General features: G+C 33.9%; 2 pseudogenes; both read right to left on the minus strand.

Moving 5' to 3' along the window:
• Positions 1-855: 855 nt before the first annotated feature.
• LOC124545330 lies at positions 856-1,803 on the minus strand (annotated as a pseudogene).
• Positions 1,804-9,317: 7,514 nt separating this feature from the next.
• On the minus strand, positions 9,318-10,609 carry LOC124544892 (annotated as a pseudogene).
• Between the last annotated feature and the right edge of the window lie 8,951 nt (positions 10,610-19,560).

A 19,560-nucleotide genomic window follows, 5' to 3' on the forward strand; every position in this document is an offset into this window, starting at 1 on the left:
TAGCAACTGCATTTATAGGATACGTTTTACCTTGAGGTCAAATATCGTTCTGAGGTGCGACAGTAATTACTAATTTATTATCAGCAATTCCATATTTAGGGACAGATTTAGTTCAATGAGTATGAGGAGGGTTTGCTGTTGATAACGCAACATTAAATCGATTCTTTACATTCCATTTTGTACTACCGTTTATTATTGCTGCAATGGCAGCAATTCATTTATTCTTCCTTCACCAAACAGGGTCTAATAACCCCTTAGGCCTAAATGGAGATATTGAAAAAATCCCATTTCACCCATACTTTACTTTCAAGGACTCTGTTACATTTGTATTAATAACATAATTATTAATTATACTGTGCTTGATTAATCCTTACCTCCTAGGGGATCCTGATAATTTTGTACCTGATAACCCATTAGTAACCCCAGTCAATATTCAACCAGAATGATATTTCTTATTTGCATATGCAATTCTATGATCAATCCCTAATAAGCTAGGAGGTGTTATTGCATTATTCTTATCAATTAGAATCTTAATAATTTTACCATTTTATAATAAAACACCATTCCGAGGTATTCAATTCTATCCTATTAATCAGATTTTATTCTGAATTATAGTAGTTGTTGTACGCTTATTAACATGAATTGGTAAACGACCTGTCGAAGAACCTTACATTATAACAGGATAAATCTTAACAATTATCTACTTTATATACTTCTTAATTAATGTACATGTTGCAAACGCATGAGACAAACTAATTGAGGAATAATAAGTTAATTAGCTTAGGAAAAGCATATGTTTTGAAAACATAAAACTAGAAGTTTAACTCTTCTATTAACTTTTCTTAAAAAATTTAACTAAATAAATGAAATAAATAAAATCTTTAAACCAATAAAGAAAATAAAAAAATTTAAAGATAAAGGCAAAAAACTTTTTCAAGCTAAGTACATTAACTTATCATAACGAAAACGTGGTAATATCCCCCGAACTCAAATAAAACCAAAGGACATAACAGCAAGCTTAATAAAAAATATAAAAGAATAAAAATCAACACCTAAAAGAATTAAAGCTAATAATATTCTTATAAAAACAATTCAAGTATACTCAGCTAAAAAAATTAAAGTAAACCCGCCTGCACCATATTCAATATTAAAACCTGAAACTAACTCAGATTCACCTTCGGCAAAGTCAAAAGGAGTACGGTTAGTTTCAGCTAAACAAGAAGCAAAACAAGCTAAAGCTAAAGGAAAAGAAATAATAATAAATCAACAATAAAGCTGATAATTTATAAAATAAAAAATGTTAAAACTACCAATTAAAATAATTAAAGATAATAAAATTAAAGCCAAACTAACTTCGTATGAAATTGTTTGAGCAACAGAACGAAGAGAACCTAGTAAAGAATAATTTGAATTAGAAGACCAACCAGCAATTATAACAGTATAAACACCTAATCTAGTACAACATGAAAAAAACAGAAATCCATAAGAAAAAGAACATATATAACTTAAGTAAGGGAAAATCACTCAAACAGCCAAGGAAATTATTAAATTAAAAACAGGAGCAAAATAGTAAAGTAAATAATTAGATATAATAGGAATTGGCTGCTCCTTACAAATTAACTTAATAGCATCACTAAAGGGTTGAGGAATTCCTGCAAACCCTACTTTATTTGGACCCTTTCGAATTTGAATGTAACCTAAAACCTTACGCTCTAATAAAGTTAAAAAGGCAACACTAATTAAAACACAAATAACTAATAAAAGAAAATTCAAAATAAACATAAATAAATCATAAAGTATCAATACTATTTGTAGAAAAAATCTACATAAATGAATTCTAAATTCAACACATTAATCTGTCAAAATAGTAATTTAATTAGTATTAATCAATAAAATAAAAAATATTTCAACCATATGGTGCTTTCATACTAATATGAATTAATAATCTTAGGATAGAAACCGACCTGGCTCACGCCGGTCTGATCTCAGATCATGTAAGAATTTAAAGGTCGAACAGGCCTAATTACTGGGCTACTGCACCCAAAATTTTTCTTAATCCAACATCGAGGTCGCAATCTGCTTTGTCGATATCAGCTCTCAAAAACAATTACGCTGTTATCCCTAAGGTAACTTAATCTTATGATCATAAATTATGGATCAAAACAACAAACATAAAAAAATGATATAATAATGAAGAGTTTATTTATTCTTCATGTCACCCCAACAAAACATCATCATTAAATATAGAAAGACAAACAAAAAACTATATAAAAATAAAATGTTAAGCTCTATAGGGTCTTCTCGTCCTAAAGAAAAATTTAGCCATTTTGCACTTCCTGTCGATCTCGTTTTTGAGACGTTCGTATTCCTTTTTGCCTGTTTCACTTACTGCATTTTTATATTTTCTCCTTTCATCAATTAAATTCAATATTTCTTCTGTTACCCAAGGATTTCTACTAGCCCTCGTCTTTTTACCTACTTGATCCTCTGCTGCCTTCACTACTTCATCCCTCAAAGCTACCCATTCTTCTTCTACTGTATTTATTTCCCCCATTCCTGTCAATTGCTCCCTTATGCTCTCCCTGAATCTCTGTACAACCTCTGGTTCTTTTAGTTTATCCAGGTCCCATCTCCTTAAATTCCCACCTTTTTGCAGTTTCTTCAGTTTTAATCTACAGGTCATAACCAATAGATTGTGGTCAGAGTCCACATCTGCCCCTGGAAATGTCTTACAATTTAAAACCTGGTTCCTAAATCTCTGTCTTACCATTATATAATCTATCTGATACCTTTTAGTATCTCCAGGGTTCTTCCATGTATACAACCTTCTTTCATGATTCTTAAACCAAGTGTTAGTTATGATTATGTTGTACTCTGTGCAAAATTCTACCAGGTGGCTTCCTCTTTCATTTCTGTCCCCCAATCCATATTCACCTACTATGTTTCCTTCTCTCCCTTTTCCTACACTCGAATTCCAGTCACCCATGACTATTAAATTTTCGTCTCCCTTCACAATCTGAATAATTTCTTTTATTTCATCATACATTTCTTCAATTTCTTCGTCATCTGCAGAGCTAGTTGGCATATAAACTTGTACTACTGTAGTAGGTGTGGGCTTCGTATCTATCTTGGCCACAATAATGCGTTCACTATGCTGTTTGTAGTAGCTTACCCGCATTCCTATTTTCCTATTCATTATTGAACCTACTCCTGCATTACCCCTATTTGATTTTGTGTTTATAACCCTGTAGTCACCTAACCAGAAGTCTTGTTCCTCCTGCCACCGAACTTCACTAATTCCCACTATATCTAACTTCAACCTATCCATTTCCCTTTTTAAATTTTCTAACCTACCTGCCCGATTAAGGGATCTGACATTCCACGCTCTGATCCGTAGAACGCCAGTTTTCTTTCTCCTGATAATGACATCCTCTTGAGTAGTCCCCACCCGGAGATCCGAATGGGGGACTATTTTACCTCCGGAATGTTTTACCCAAGAGGACGCCATCATCATGTAATCATACAGTAAAGCTGCATGCCCTCGGGAAAAATTACGGCTGCAGTTTCCCCTTGCTTTCAGCCGTTCGCAGTACCAGCACAACAAGGCCGTTTTGGTTATTGTTACAAGGCCAGATCAGTCAATCATCCAGACTGTTGCCCTTGCAACTACTGAAAAGGCTGCTGCCCCTCTTCAGGAACCACACGTTTGTCTGGCCTCTCAACAGATACCCCTCCGTTGTGGTTGCACCTACGGTACGGCTATCTGTATTGCTGAGGCACGCAAGCCTCCCCACCAACGGCAAGGTCCATGGTTCATTGGGGGAAATGTAAAGCCAATATGAAAGCTGCTAACTTTTTATATTAGCGGTTAAACTCCGTTAACATTTCTAAAATTTATATAGTTTAAATAAACCATTACATTTTCACTGTAAAAATAATAATTGTATATTTATAAACAGCTAAAAGTAAAAATACTTCCTTAACATCTTCAGTGTCACGCCCTAATTATAAGCTATTTAAGTAAACGAAAAATAATACCACTAAAATAAATATTCAAAAAATAAAAGTTAAAAGATAAATCTTAAAATTAGAATCATATCATCCTTGTATATAACCAATTAAATAAATAAATAGTCTATACAAACCTTGACCACCAAATAATTCACCTCAACCATAATCAAATAATTTAGACGAATAATAACCCAATTTTAAAGGAATATATCTAATAAACTTAGTTGAAAGAAAAGGTATAAACCACATAGAACCAGCAAATCTGACAAAATAAAATATACTTAAAGAAAATAAATTTTGAGGAAAATCAAAATTAGAAATAAGATAACCCAAATAAGCACCCAAAAGAACTACAGTAATAGTTAAAAACTTTAAATAATAAGGCAAGGCAATCACGTGAGGAACAGGAAAAATTAACCAAGACAAAAGACTACCACCAAAAACAGCAACAAACAATAAACCAATTATACCAAACGAAATATAATAACCCTTATCATCAAAAGAAAATCTAGAATAAAAATTATTATCACCAGATATTGAATAATAAAAAAGACGAAAACAAAAAGAAGCAGTTAAACCAGTAGAAAAGAAATAAAGAAAAAAAATCAAACAATTAATTCATCTTAAACAAACCATTTCAAGAATTAAATCCTTTGAATAAAAACCTGCTAAAAATGGTATACCACACAAAGACAAACTAGAAACATTAAAACAAACTGAAGTTAAAGGTATAAAATTAACAATTAAACCTATAAAACGAATATCCTGAGAATCCTTTAAATTATGAATTATTGAACCTGCACACACAAACAATAAAGCCTTAAATAAAGCATGAGCTAATAAATGAAAAAATGCAAGTTTTGGGTAACCCATAGCCAAAATTCTTATTATTAAACCAAGTTGTCTTAAAGTAGAAAGAGCAATAATTTTCTTCAAATCAAATTCAAAATTAGCTCCCAAACCAGCCATAAATATAGTTATACAACCAATTAAAAGTAAGAATCAACCACAATTATAAGTATCTAATATTGGTCTGAAACGAATTAATAAATAAACCCCAGCAGTAACAAGAGCAGAAGTATGAACCAAAGCAGAAACAGGAGTAGGAGCAGCCATAGCAGCGGGAAGTCAAGAAGAAAAGTGAATTTGAGCTCTTTTAGTTATAGCTGCGAAAACAATTAATATAGTAATAAGCTTTATTTCAAAAGAATTGGAAATAAAATCATAATAATAAATATAATTTCAACCGCCAAAATTTAATATTCAAGCAATAGAAATTAAAATAGCAACATCACCAATGCGATTAGAAAGTGCAGTTAACATACCCACACTATAAGATTTCACATTTTGGTAGTAAATAACTAAACAATAAGAAACTAAACCCAAACCATCCCATCCTAATAAAATTCGAATCAAATTAGGACTAATAATTAAAAAACCTATAGAAAGAATAAATATTAAAACAATAAAACGATTTATATTTTTTTCTCCCGACATGTAATCCTCTCTATAATAAATAACCAAAGAAGAAATATATATAACAAAATAAGAGACATTCAATCCAAAATTAAAGTCATAACAACCATAGAACCATTTAAATTGAAAAGTTCTCATTCAACAAAAACTTTATAATCAATTATTAAATAATAAATACTCAAAATAAAAATTATAGTTCTAGAAAAAAATAAAGAAAAAGAACTCAAAGAACAAATAGAAAACAAATTCACGGCCTAAGATGAAAAATTCATATCATTGATTCCACAAAACAACATTTTTAATTAAAATACTTAAGCAACCTAAACAAAAAAATACTCTCCCTTTAAACAATGAATATTTAAAGGCAATCAATGTAAAAGTAAAAGATGATATACACGAAAATAACCAAGAGAACAAGTATAAACACCAGAATAATAATTACCATGCTGAGAATAAGAATACATATATAAAGTATAAGCAGCTCTAAAAAAAGCCAAAAAAATTAAAGCAAAAAATCTAAAAGAAGATCAAGACATAATTATATTTAATAATCTAAGTTCACCTACCAACTTTAAAGAAGGAGGAGCAGCTATATTAAATGATCTCAAAAGGAATCATCATAAAGCCATTCTTGGTATCAAATTAATTATACCCTTGTTAATTAATAATCTTCGTCTACCTAAACGCTCATAAATAATATTAGATAAACAAAATAAACCAGAAGAACACAAACCATGACGAACCATTAAAGAAAGAGAACCTATACAACCTCATCGATTCATAGTCATCAATCCTCGAATAACCATTCTTATATGAGGACAGAAGAATATGCAATTAAAGACTTTAAGTCAACCTGACGAAAACAAATAAATCTAGCAATAACCCCACCAGATAAACCCAAAGACAATCAAAAATAATTCAACCTTACACCCAAATAAGAAATAACCTTCATAACACGAAAAATACCATAACCACCTAACTTTAATAAAACACCAGCAAGAATCATTCTACCTGAAATAGGGGCCTCAACATGAGCCTTAGGAAGCCATAAATGAACCAAAAATATTGGCATCTTAACTAAAAAAGCAAGAATTATAAACACATAAAATATAAAATAATAAGAACCAAAATCAACCAATAAAGGAAAATATAAAGTATTAGAAAAATCATAAACCCTAAATAACACTAATAATAAAGGCAATCTAGCAACCAGAGTATAAAAAATGAAATAAACACCAGCCTGTAAACGTTCAGGTTGATAGCCTCAACCCAAAATCAAAAGTAAAGTAGGAACTAATCTACCTCAAAAAAAAAATATATAACGAAAGAAGACTCAATCTAGCAAACAAACAATAAAGCATAATATTTAAATTAAGACTATAAAGACAAAAAAATTAGAATGATAAGAACTTAAATAAACTGAACCTCTAGCAGTAATTATTAAAGCACAAATTCAAAAACTAAGCAAAATCAAACTAAAAGAAAAATAATCAATACCAAAAAGCATCTAATCATATCCAAATCTGCGTATGAATAAACACAAATCATAAAAACAAAACTAGATAGAAATTTTAAGGAATGAACCAACCATCAACAATTATTAACCAAACAGAGAGGGATCAAAAAAATAGTTATAAATAAATACATTAACATAAAGATAAACCAAAAGAATTACAAAAATCATTCCCATGAGAACGAATTATTGAAACTAAAATAGAAAGACCTAAAGCACCTTCACAAACTGAAAAAACCAAAAAAGTAACAGGAAAAAAATAATCATAATCAAACTCAATGAGAAAAACAATAACTAATATAAATAAAGAAAGAACAATATATTCTAATCTCAAAAGAACCATTAATAAATGCCTACATTTAGATGAAAAAACATAAACACCAGCATTATAAATCAATAAAGAAGTAAAGACAGAGAATGTAAACATTAGTTTTAATAGTTTCTAAAACGCCGGTCTTGTAAACCGGAAATAAGTTCAGCCCCCACTTTTCAAACTTCAGAGGTGAAAAGCTTTCCATCATTGGTCCCCAAAACCGATATTTTTAATAAACTAACCCCTGAAATGATCAAAATAATAATTATATCGCTATCAAACGTAATAAAAATTAATTTTATTAAATTAAGACACCCAATATCAATAATGCTTTTCATTATCCTACAAACTTTTCTAGTTGGACTAATAACAGGAACAATAATGGAAAGATATTGATTATCATATATTTTATTTTTAACGTTTCTTGGTGGTATATTAGTTCTATTTATTTATATTATGAGAATTGCATCAAACGAAATATTTCAACCTAAATCAATTACGATAATTATTACCTTAACAATATGAATATTTCTTATATCAACATTAATTATTTTAGATATAACAATATTTATAGACTTTTTCAAAAATACTGAAACTATAAATATTGATAATTCAATCAATTATCAAGAAATAACAATATCTTTAGAAAAACTATATAATAGACCAACATTCATTATCACAATAATAATAATAATTTATTTATGTTTAGCACTATTAGCAGTTGTTAAAATCACTAAAATTAACCAGGGGCCTATTCGTTAAATAAGATAATTTACTAATGAAAAACCCTTACGATTAAGACATCCCTTAATTAAAATCATTAATAACTCTTTAGTTGATTTACCTGCACCAACAAATATTTCATTTTGATGAAATGTTGGGTCCCTCTTAGGGTTATGTTTGGTGATTCAAATTGTAACTGTACTATTTTTAGTTATACATTATACATCAAATATTGAATTAGCATTTAGTAGTGTAGTTCACATCTGCCGAGACGTAAATAATGGTTGAATTATTCGAACCTTACATGCAAATGGAGGTTCTATATTTTTTATTTGTATTTATTTACATGTGGGCAAGGAATTTTCTACGGATCTTACATATACATACACACCTGAATAATTGGTACAGTAATCCTATTCTTAGTTATAGCAACTGCATTTATAGGATACGTTTTACCATGAGGTCAAATATCATTCTGAGGTGCGACAGTAATTACTAATTTATTATCAGCAATTCCATATTTAGGGACAGATTTAGTTCAATGAGTATGAGAAGGGTTTGCTGTTGATAACGCAACATTAAATCGATTCTTTACATTCCATTTTGTACTACCGTTTATTATTGCTGCAATGGCGGCAATTCATTTATTCTTCCTTCACCAAACAGGGTCTAATAACCCCTTAGGCCTAAATGGAGATATTGAAAAAATCGCATTTCACCCATACTTTACTTTCAAGGACTCTGTTACATTTGTATTAATAACATAATTATTAATTATACTGTGCTTGATTAATCCTTACCTCCTAGGGGATCCTGATAATTTTGTACCTGATAACCCATTAGTAACCCCAGTCAATATTCAACCAGAATGATATTTCTTATTTGCATATGCAATTCTACGATCAATCCCTAATAAGCTAGGAGATGTTATTGCATTATTCTTATCAATTAGAATCTTAATAATTTTACCATTTTATAATAAAACACCATTCTGAGGTATTCAATTCTATCCTATTAATCAGATTTTATTCTGAATTATAGTAGTTGTAGTATGCTTATTAACATGAATTGGTAAACGACCTGTCGAAGAACCTTACATTATAACAGGATAAATCTTAACAATTATCTACTTTACATACTTCTTAATTAATGTACATGTTGAAAACACATGTAATAAACTAATTAAGGAATAATAAGTTAATTAGCTTAGGAAAAGCATATGTTTTGAAAACATAAAACTAGAAGTTTAACTCTTCTATTAACTTTTCTTAAAAAATTTAACTAAATAAATGAAATAAATAAAATCTTTAAACCAACAAAGAAAATCAAAAAATTTAAAGATAAAGGCAAAAAACTTTTTCAATCTAAGTACATTAACTTATCATAACGAAAACGTGGTAATGTCCCTCGAACTCAAATAAAACCAAAGGACATAACAGCAAGCTTAATAAAAAATATAAAAGAATAAAAATCAACACCTAAAAAAATTAAAGCTAATAATATTCTTATAAAAACAATTCTAGTATACTCAGCTAAAAAAATTAAAGTAAACCCGCCTGCACCATATTCAATATTAAAACCTGAAACTAACTCAGATTCACCTTCGGCAAAGTCAAAAGGAGTACGGTTAGTTTCAGCTAAACAAGAAGCAAAACAAGCTAAAGCTAAAGGAAAAGAAATAATAATAAATCAACAATAAAGCTGATAATTTATAAAATAAAAAATGTTAAAACTACCAATTAAAATAATTAAAGATAATAAAATTAAAGCAAAGTAACTTCGTGTGAAATTGTTTGAGCAACAGAACGAAGAGAACCTAGTAAAAAATAATTTGAATTAGAAGACCAACCAGCAATTATAACAGTATAAACACCTAATCTAGTACAACATGAAAAAAACAAAAATCCATAAGAAAAAGAACATATATAAGTTAAGTAAGGGAAAATCACTCAAACAGCCAAGGAAATTATTAAATTAAAAACAGGAGAAAAACAATAAAGCAAATAATTAGATATAATAGGAATTGGCTGCTCCTTACAAAAAATAACTTAATGGCATCACTAAAGGGTTGAGGAATTCCTGCAAACCCTACTTTATTTGGACCCTTTCGAATTTGAATGTAACCTAAAACCTTATGCTCTAATAAAGTTAAAAAGGCAACACTAATTAAAACACAAATAACTAATAAAAGAAAATTCAAAATAAACATAAATAAATCATAAAGTATCAATACTATTTGTAGAAAAAATCTACATAAATGAATTCTAAATTCAACACGTTAATCTGTCAAAATAGTAATTTAATTAGTATTAATCAATAAAATAAAAAATATTTCAACCATATGGAGCTTTCGTACTAATATGAATTAATAATCTTAGGATAGAAACCGACGTGGCTCACGCTGGTCTGAACTCAGATCATGAAGAATTTAAAGGTCGAACAGACCTAATTACTGGGCTACTGCACCCAAAATTTTTCTTAATCCAACAATGAGGTTGCAATCTGCTTTGTCGATATGAGCTCTCAAAACCAATTACGCTGTTATCCCTAAGGTAACTTAATCTTATGATCATAATTTATGGAGCAAAACAACAAACATAAATAAATGATATAATAATGAAGAGTTTATTTATTCTTCATGTCACCCCAACAAAACATCATCATTAAATATAGAAAGACAAACAAAAAACTACATAAAAATAAAATGTTAAGCTCTATAGGGTCTTCTCGTCCTAAAGAAAAATTTAAGCCCTTTGACTCAGAAGTGAAATTCAAAAATTTATTAAGAGACAGTCCATTTCCCGTCAAGCCAATCATTCCAGCTACTAATTAAGAGACTAATGATTATGCTACCTTTTCACAGTCAAAATACCGCGGCTCTTTAAAAATCTGCTCAGTGAGCAGGCCAGACCTCAAAGTATTTTCAAGAGGACAGGTTTTTGATAAACAGGCGGATATCAATTTTGCCTAGTTCCTTATAATAAATTCACAACGTAAAAACTATTTACAAATAAATATACTAATTATATCTTTATTACAAAAACTTTAAAATTAAATAAATAATCTTCATAAAAAACCTAAAATACTTTTTAAATCAAAATAAAAAATAATGAACTAAAACGTAATCTTAGAGATAGCTGGTTTAAAGCTTGGACTTTCTTATGCCGACTTAAGTGCAAGAAGACTGACTCTTCTAACTGTCAATGATTTGAACCTTTCCTGTGAGACCAGTTTTAGATATCGATGCTTCACTAAACGGTTACTGTATCCCTTGGACCTTCTTATTGATGGTGAAACTCAGAAATTGCATCGGAATTAAATACAAAAGGCACAATGCCGACTTAAGTACAAGAGGACTGACTCTTCTTACATTCTATGATTTGAGCCTTTCCTGTGGGACCAGTTTTAGATATCGATGCTTCACTTCAGGTTTACCGTATCCCTTGGACCTTCTTATTGACGATGAAACACAGAAATTGCATCGGAATTAAATACAAAAGGCACAATGCCGACATAACTACAAGAGGACAGACTCTTCTTACATTCTATGATTTGAGCCTTTCCTGTGAGACCAGTTTTAGATATCGATGCTTCACTTCATGTTTACTCTATCCCTTGGACCTTCTTAATGACGATGAAACACAGAAATTGCAAGGAAATTAAATACAAAAGGCACAATGCCGACTTAAGTACAAGAAGACTGACTCTTCTTACAGTCTATGTTGAGAAACTTTCCTGTGAGACCAGTTTTAGATTACGATGCTTCACTTCAGGTTTACTGTATCCCTTGGACCTTCTTATTGACGATGAAACACAGAAATTGCATCAGAATTAAATACAAAAGGCACAATGCCGACTTAAGTACAAGAGGACTGACTCTTCTTACATGCTATGATTTGAGCCTTTCCTGTGGGACCAGTTTTAGATATCGATGCTTCACTTCAGGTTTACCGTATCCCTTGGACCTTCTTATTGACGATGAAACACAGAAATTGCATCGGAATTAAATACAAAAGGCACAATGCCGACATAACTACAAGTGGACTGACTCTTCTTACATTCTATGGTTTGAGCCTTTCCTGTGAGACCAGTTTCAGATATCGATGCTTCACTTCAGGTTTACTGTATCCCTTGGATCGTCTTAATGACCATGAAACACAGAAATTGCATCGGAATTAAATACAAAAGCACAATGCCGACTTAAGTTCAAGGTGACTGACTCTTCTTACATTCTATGGTTTGAGCCTTTCCTGTGAGACCAGTTTAGATATCGATGCTTCACTTCAGGTTTACTGTATCCCTTGGACCTTCTTAATGACGATGAAACACAGAAATTGCATCGGAAATAAATACAAAAGGCACAATGCCGACTTGAGCACAAGAACACTGACTCCTCTTACAGTCTATGTTTTGAAACATTCCTGTGAGACCAGTTTCAGATTCTGATGCTTCACTTCAGGTTTACTGTATCCCTTATACCTTCTTATTGACGATGAAACACAGAGATTGCATCGGAATTAAATACAAAAGTCACAATGGCGACTTAAGTACAAGAAGACTGACTCTTCTTACTGTCTATGTGTTGAACCTTTATTGTGAGACTAGTTTTAGAATCCGATGCTTCACTTCAGGTTTACTGTATCCCTTGGACCTTGTTACAGACGATGAAACACAGAAATTGCAATGGAATTAAATATAAAAGGCACAACGCCACCTTAAGTACAAGAGGACTGACTCTTCGTACATTCTATGATTTGAGCCATTCCTGTGAGACCAGTTTTAGATTCCGATGCTTCATTTCAGGTTTACTGGATCCCTTGGACCTTCTTATTGACGATGAAAGACAGAAATTGCATCGGAATTGAATACAAAAGGCACAATGCCGAGTTAAGTACAAGAAGACTGACTCTTCTAACTGTCAATGTTTTGAACCTTTCCCGTTAGACCAATTTTAGATATCGATGCTTCACTTCAGGTTTACTGTATCCCTTGGACCTTCTTATTGACGATGAAACCCAGAATCTACTATGTAGGAATCAACATGGATTCCGGAAACAGCGATCGTGAGAGACCCAACTGGCCTTATTTGTTCTTGAGACCCAGAAAATATTAGATACAGGCTCCCAGGTAGACTCTATTTTTCTTGACTTCCTGAAGGCGTTCGTTACAGTTCCGCACTGTCGCCTGATAAACAAAGTAAGAGCCTACGGAATATCAGACCAGCTGTGTGGGTGGATTGAAGAGTTTTTAGCAAACAGAACACAGCATGTTGTTATCAATGGAGAGACGTCTACAGACGTTAAAGTAACCTCTGGCGTGCCACAGGGGAGTGTCATGGGACCATTGCTTTTCACAATATATATAAATGACTTAGTAGATAGTGTCGGAAGTTCCATGCGGCTTTTCGCGGATGATGCTGTAGTATACAGAGAAGTTGCTGCATTAGAAAATTGTAGCGAAATACAGGAAGATCTGCAGCGGATAGGCACTTGGTGCAGGGAGTGGCAACTGACCCTTAACATAGACAAATGTAATGTATTGCGAATACATAGAAAGAAGGATCCTTTATTGTATGATTATATGATAGCGGAACAAACACTGGTAGCAGTTACTTCTGTAAAATATCTGGGAGTATGCGTACGGAACGATTTGAAGTGGAATGATCATATAAAATAAATTGTTGGTAAGGCGGGTACCAGGTTGAGATTCATTGGGAGAGTGCTTAGAAAATGTAGTCCATCAACAAAGGAGGTGGCTTACAAAACACTCGTTCGACCTATACTTGAGTATTGCTCATCAGTGTGGTATCCGTACCAGGTCGGGTTGACGGAGGAGATAGAAAAGATCCAAAGAAGAGCGGCGCGTTTCGTCACCGGGTTATTCGGTAACAGTGATAGCGTTACGGAGATGTTTAATAATCTCAAGTGGCAGACTCTGCAAGAGAGGCGCTCTGCATCGCGGTGTAGCTTGCTCGCCAGGTTTCGAGAGGGTGCGTTTCTGGATGAGGTATCGAATATATTGCTTCCCCCTACTTATACCTCCCGAGGAGATCACGAATTTAAAATTAGAGAGCTTAGAGCGCGCACGGAGGCTTTCAGACAGTCGTTCTTCCCGCGAACCATACGCGACTGGAACAGGAAAGGGAGGCAATGACAGTGGCACGTAAAGTGCCCTCCGCCACACACCGTTGGGTTGCTTGCGGAGTATCAATGTAGATGTAGATGTAGATGTAGAAACACAGAAATTACCAGGGAAATAAATACAAAAGGCACAATGCCGACTTTAGTACAAGAGGACTGATACTTCTTACATTCTATGATTTGAGCCTTTCCTGTGAGACCAGTTTTAGATATCGATGCTTCACTTCAGGTTTACTGTATCCCTTGGACATTCTTATTGACGATGAAACACAGAAATTGCCACGGAATTAAATACAAAAGGCACAATGCCGACTTAAGTACAAGAGGACTGATACTTCTTACATTCTACGATTTGAGACTTTCCTGTGAGACCAGTTTGAGTTATTGATGCTTCACTTCAGGTTTACTGTATCCCTTGGACCTTCTTATTGACGATGAAACACAGAAATTGCATCGGATTTAAATACAAAAGGCACAATGCCGACTTAAGTACAAGAAGACTGACTCTTCTAACTGTCTATGATTTGAACCTTTCCTGTTTGGCCAGTTTTAGATTCCGATGCTTCTCTCCATGCTTCCTGTATCCCTGGGACCCTCTTATTGGCGATGAATCACAGAAATTGAATCGGAATTAAATACAAAGGCACGATGCCGACTTAAGTACAAGAAGACTGACTCATCCTACTGCCTATGCTTTGAACCTTTCCTGTGAGACCAGTTTTAGATTCCGATGCCTCACTTCAGGTTTACTGAATACCATGGACCTTCTTATGGACGATGAAACACTGAAATTGCATCGGAAATAAATACAAAAGGCACAATGCCGACTGAAGTACAAGAGAACTGACTCTTCTTACATTCTATGATTTGAGCCTTTCCTGTGAGACCAGTTTTAGATATCGATGCTTCACTTCAGGTTAACTGTATCCCTTGAACCTTCTTATTGACGATCTAACACAGAAATTGCATTGGAATTAAATACAAAAGGCACAATGCCGACTTAAGTACAAGAAGTCTGACTCTTCTAACTGTGAATGTTTTGAACCTTTCCTGTGAGACCAGTTTTAGATATCGATGCTTCACTTCAGGTTTACTGTATCCGTTGGAACTTCTTATTGACGATGATACTCAGAAATTACCACGGAATTCAATACAAAAGGCACAATGCCAACTTAAGTACAAGAGGACTGATACTTCTTGCATTCTATGATTTGAGACTTTCCTGCGAGACCAGTTTTAGTTATTGATGCTTCAGTTCAGGTTTACTGTATCCCTAGGACCTTCTTATTGACGTTGAAACACAGAAATTGCATCGGAATTAAATGCAAAATGCACAATGCCGACTTAAGTACTAGAAGACTGTCTCTTCTTACATTCTATGATTTGAGCCTTTCCTGTGAGACCAAATTTAGATATCGTTGCTTCACTTCAGGTTTACTGTATCCCTTCGGCCTTCTTGTTGACGATGAAACACAGATATTGCATCGGAATTAAATACAAAAGGCACAATGCCGACCTAAGTACAAGAGGACTGACTCTTATTACATTCTATGGTTTCAGCCTTTCCTGTGAGTCCTGTTGTAGATATCGATGCTTCACTTCAGGTTTACTGTATCTCTTGGACCTTCTTATTGACGATGAAACACAGAAATTGCAACGGAATTCAATACAAAATTCACAATGCCGACTTAAGTACAAGAAGACTGACTCTTCTTACTGTCTATGACTGGAACCTTTCCTGTGAGACCAGTTTTAGATATCGATGCTTCACTTCAGGTTTACTGTATCCTTTGGACCTTCTTATTGACGATGAAACACAGGAATTGCATCGGAATTAAGTACAAAAGGCACAATGAAGACTTACGTACAAGAAGGCTGACTCTTCTTACTGTCTATGTTTTGAACCTTTCCTGTGAGATAAGTTTTTGATATCGATGCTTTACTTCAGGATTACTGTATCCCTTGGACCTTCTTGTTGTCGATGAAACACAGAAATCACATCGTAATTACATACAAAAGGCACAATGCCGACTTAAGTACAAGAGGACTGACTCTTCTTACATTCTATGGTTTCAGCCTTTCCTGTGAGTCCTGTTGTAGATGTCGATGCTTCACTTCAGGTTTACTGTATCTCTTGGACCTTCTTGTTGACGATGAAACACAGAAATTGCATCGCAATTCAATACAAAAGGCACAATGCCACTTAAGTACAAGAAGACTGCCTCTTCTTACTGTCTATGATTGGAACATTTCCTGTGAGACCAGTTTTAGATATCGATGCTTCACTTCAGGTTTACTGTATCCTTTGGACCTTCTTATTGACGATGAAACACAGGAATTGCATCGGAATTAAGTACAAAAGGCACAATGAAGACTTAAGTACAAGAAGGCTGAATTTTCTTAATGTCTGAGTTTTGAACCTTTCCTGTGAGACCAGTTTTTGATATCTTTGCTTCACCTAAGGATTACTGTATCCCTTGGACCTTATTATTGACGATGAAACACAGAAATTGCATCGGAATTATATACGAAAGGCACAATGCCGACTTAAGTACAAGAGTACGGACTCTTCTTAGTGTCTATAATTTGAATCTTCCCTGTGATACCTGTTTTGGATCCCGATGCTTCACTTCAGGTTTACTGTATCTCTTGGACCTTCTTATTGACGTTGATACACAGAAATTGCATCGGAATTAAATACAAAAGGCACAATGCCGACTTTAGTACAAGAAGACTGACCCTTCTAACTGTCTATGTTTTGAACCTTTCCTGTGAGGCCAGTTTTAGATTCCGATGCTTCACTTCTTTTATCCAGAATCCCTGGGACCTTCTTATTGGCGATGAATCACAGAAATTGCATCGGAATTCAATACAAAGGCACAATGCCGACTGAAGTACAAGAGGACTGACTTTTGTTACATTGTATGGTTTGAGACTTTCCTGTGAGACCAGCTTTAGATATCGTTGCCTCACTTCAGGTTTACTGTATCCCTTGAACCTACTTATTGATGATGAAACACAGGAATTGCATCGTAATTAAATACAAAACGCACAATGTTGACTAATGTCAAAACACATGGGCTCTTCTTACTGTCTATGCTTTGAGCCTTTCCTGTGAGACCAGTTTTAGATTCTGATGCTCCACTTCAGATTTACTGTATCTCTTGGACCTTCTTATTGACGATGAAACACAGAAATTGCATCGGAATGAAATACAAAATGCACATTACCGACTTAGGTACAAGAAGACTGACTCTTCCTACAGTCTATGCATTGAACCTTTCCTGTGATACCAGTTTTAGTTTCCGACGCTTCACTTCAGGTTTACTGTATCCCTTGGACATCCGTAGTGACGATGAAACACAGAAATTGCATTGGAATTAAATATAAAAGGCACAATGCCGACCTAAGTACAAGAGGACTGAATCTTCTTACATTCTATGGTTTGAGCCTTTCCTGTGAGACCAGTTTTAGTTATCGATGCTTCACTTCAGGTTTACTGTATCCGTTGGAACTTCTTATTGACGATGATACTCAGAAATTACCACGGAATTCAATACAAAAGGCACAATGCCAACTTAAGTACAAGAGGACTGATACTTCTTGCATTCTATGATTTGAGACTTTCCTGCGAGACCAGTTTTAGTTATTGATGCTTCAGTTCAGGTTTACTGTATCACTTGGATCTTCTTAATGACCATGAAACACAGAAATTGCATCGGAATTAAACACAAAAGGCACAATGCCGACTTAAGTACAAGAGGACTGACTCTTCTTACTGTCTATATTTTGAATCTTTCCTGTGATACCAGTTTTGGATTCCGATGCCTTACTTCAGGTTTAAAGTATCCCTTGGGACCTTCTTATTGACGGCGAAACACAGAAAATGCATCGGATTTAAATAAAAAGGGCACAATGCCGACTTGTGTACAAGAACACTGACTCTTCTTACAGTCCATGTTTTGAAACATTCCTGTGAGACCAGTTTTAGATTCTGATGCTTCACTTCAGGTTTACTGCATCACTTATACCTTCTTATTGACGATGAAACACAGAGATTGCATCGGAATTAAATACACAAGTCACACGGGCGTCTTAAGTTTTTAGAAGACTGACTCTTCCTACTGTCAATGTGTTGAACCTTTCTTGTGAGACAAGTTTTAGAATCCGATGCTTCACTTCAGGTTTACTGTATCCCTTGGACCTTGATACAGACGATGAAACACAGAAATTGTAATGGAATTAAATATAAAAGGCACAATGCCGCCTTAAGTACAAGAGGACTGACTCTTCGTACATTCTATGATTTTAGCCATTCCTGTGAGACCAGTTTTAGATTCCGATGCTTCACTTCAGGTTAACTGTATCCCTTGGACCTTCTTATTGACGATGAAACACAGAAATTACCACGGAATTAAATACAAAAGGCACAATGCCGTCTTAAGTACAAGAGGACTGATACTTCTTACATTCTATGATTTGAGACTTTCCTGTGAGACCAGTTTAAGTTATTGATGCTTCACATCTAGTTTACTGTTTCCCTTCGACCTTCTTATTGACGATGAAACACAGAAATTGCATCGGAATTAAATACAAAATGCACAATGCCGACTTAAGTACAAGAGGAATGTCTCTTCTTACATTCTATGATTTGAGCCTTTCCTGTGAGACCAGTTTTAGATATCGATGCTTCTCTTCAGGTTTCCTGTTTCCCTGGGACCCTCTTATTGGTGACGAATCACAGAAATTGCATCGGAATTAAATACAAAGGCACGATGCCGACTTAAGTACAAGAAGACTGACTCTTCCTACTGCCTATGCTTTGAACCTTTCCTGTGAGACCAGTTTTAGATTCCGATGCTTCACTTCAGGTTTACTGTATACCTTGGACGTTCTTATTGACGATGAAACACAGAAATTGCATCGGAATTAAATACGAAAGGCACAATGCCGACTTAAGTACAAGAAGACTGACTCTTCTAACTGTCAATCTTTTGAACCTTTCCTGTGAGACCAGATTTAGATATCGATGCTTCACTTCCGGTTTACTGTATCCCTTGGACCTTCTTATTGACGATCTAACAGAGAAATTGCATCGGAATTAAATACAAAACGCACAATGTCGACTAATGTAAAAAAACACGCGCTCTTCTTGCTGTCTATGTTTTGAGCCTTTCCTGTGAGACCATTTTTAGATTCCAATGCTTCACTTCAGGTTTACTGTATCCCTTGGACCTTCTTATTGACGATGAAACACAGAAATTGCATCGGAATTGAATACAAAAAGCACAATGCCGAGTTAAGTACAAGAAGACTGACTCTTCTAACTGTCAATGTTTTGAACCTTTCCCGTGAGACCAATTTTAGATATCGATGCTTCACTT

The sequence above is a fragment of the Schistocerca americana genome, chromosome 8, assembly GCF_021461395.2.
Source record: "Schistocerca americana isolate TAMUIC-IGC-003095 chromosome 8, iqSchAmer2.1, whole genome shotgun sequence".
NCBI lineage: Eukaryota > Metazoa > Arthropoda > Insecta > Orthoptera > Acrididae > Schistocerca > Schistocerca americana.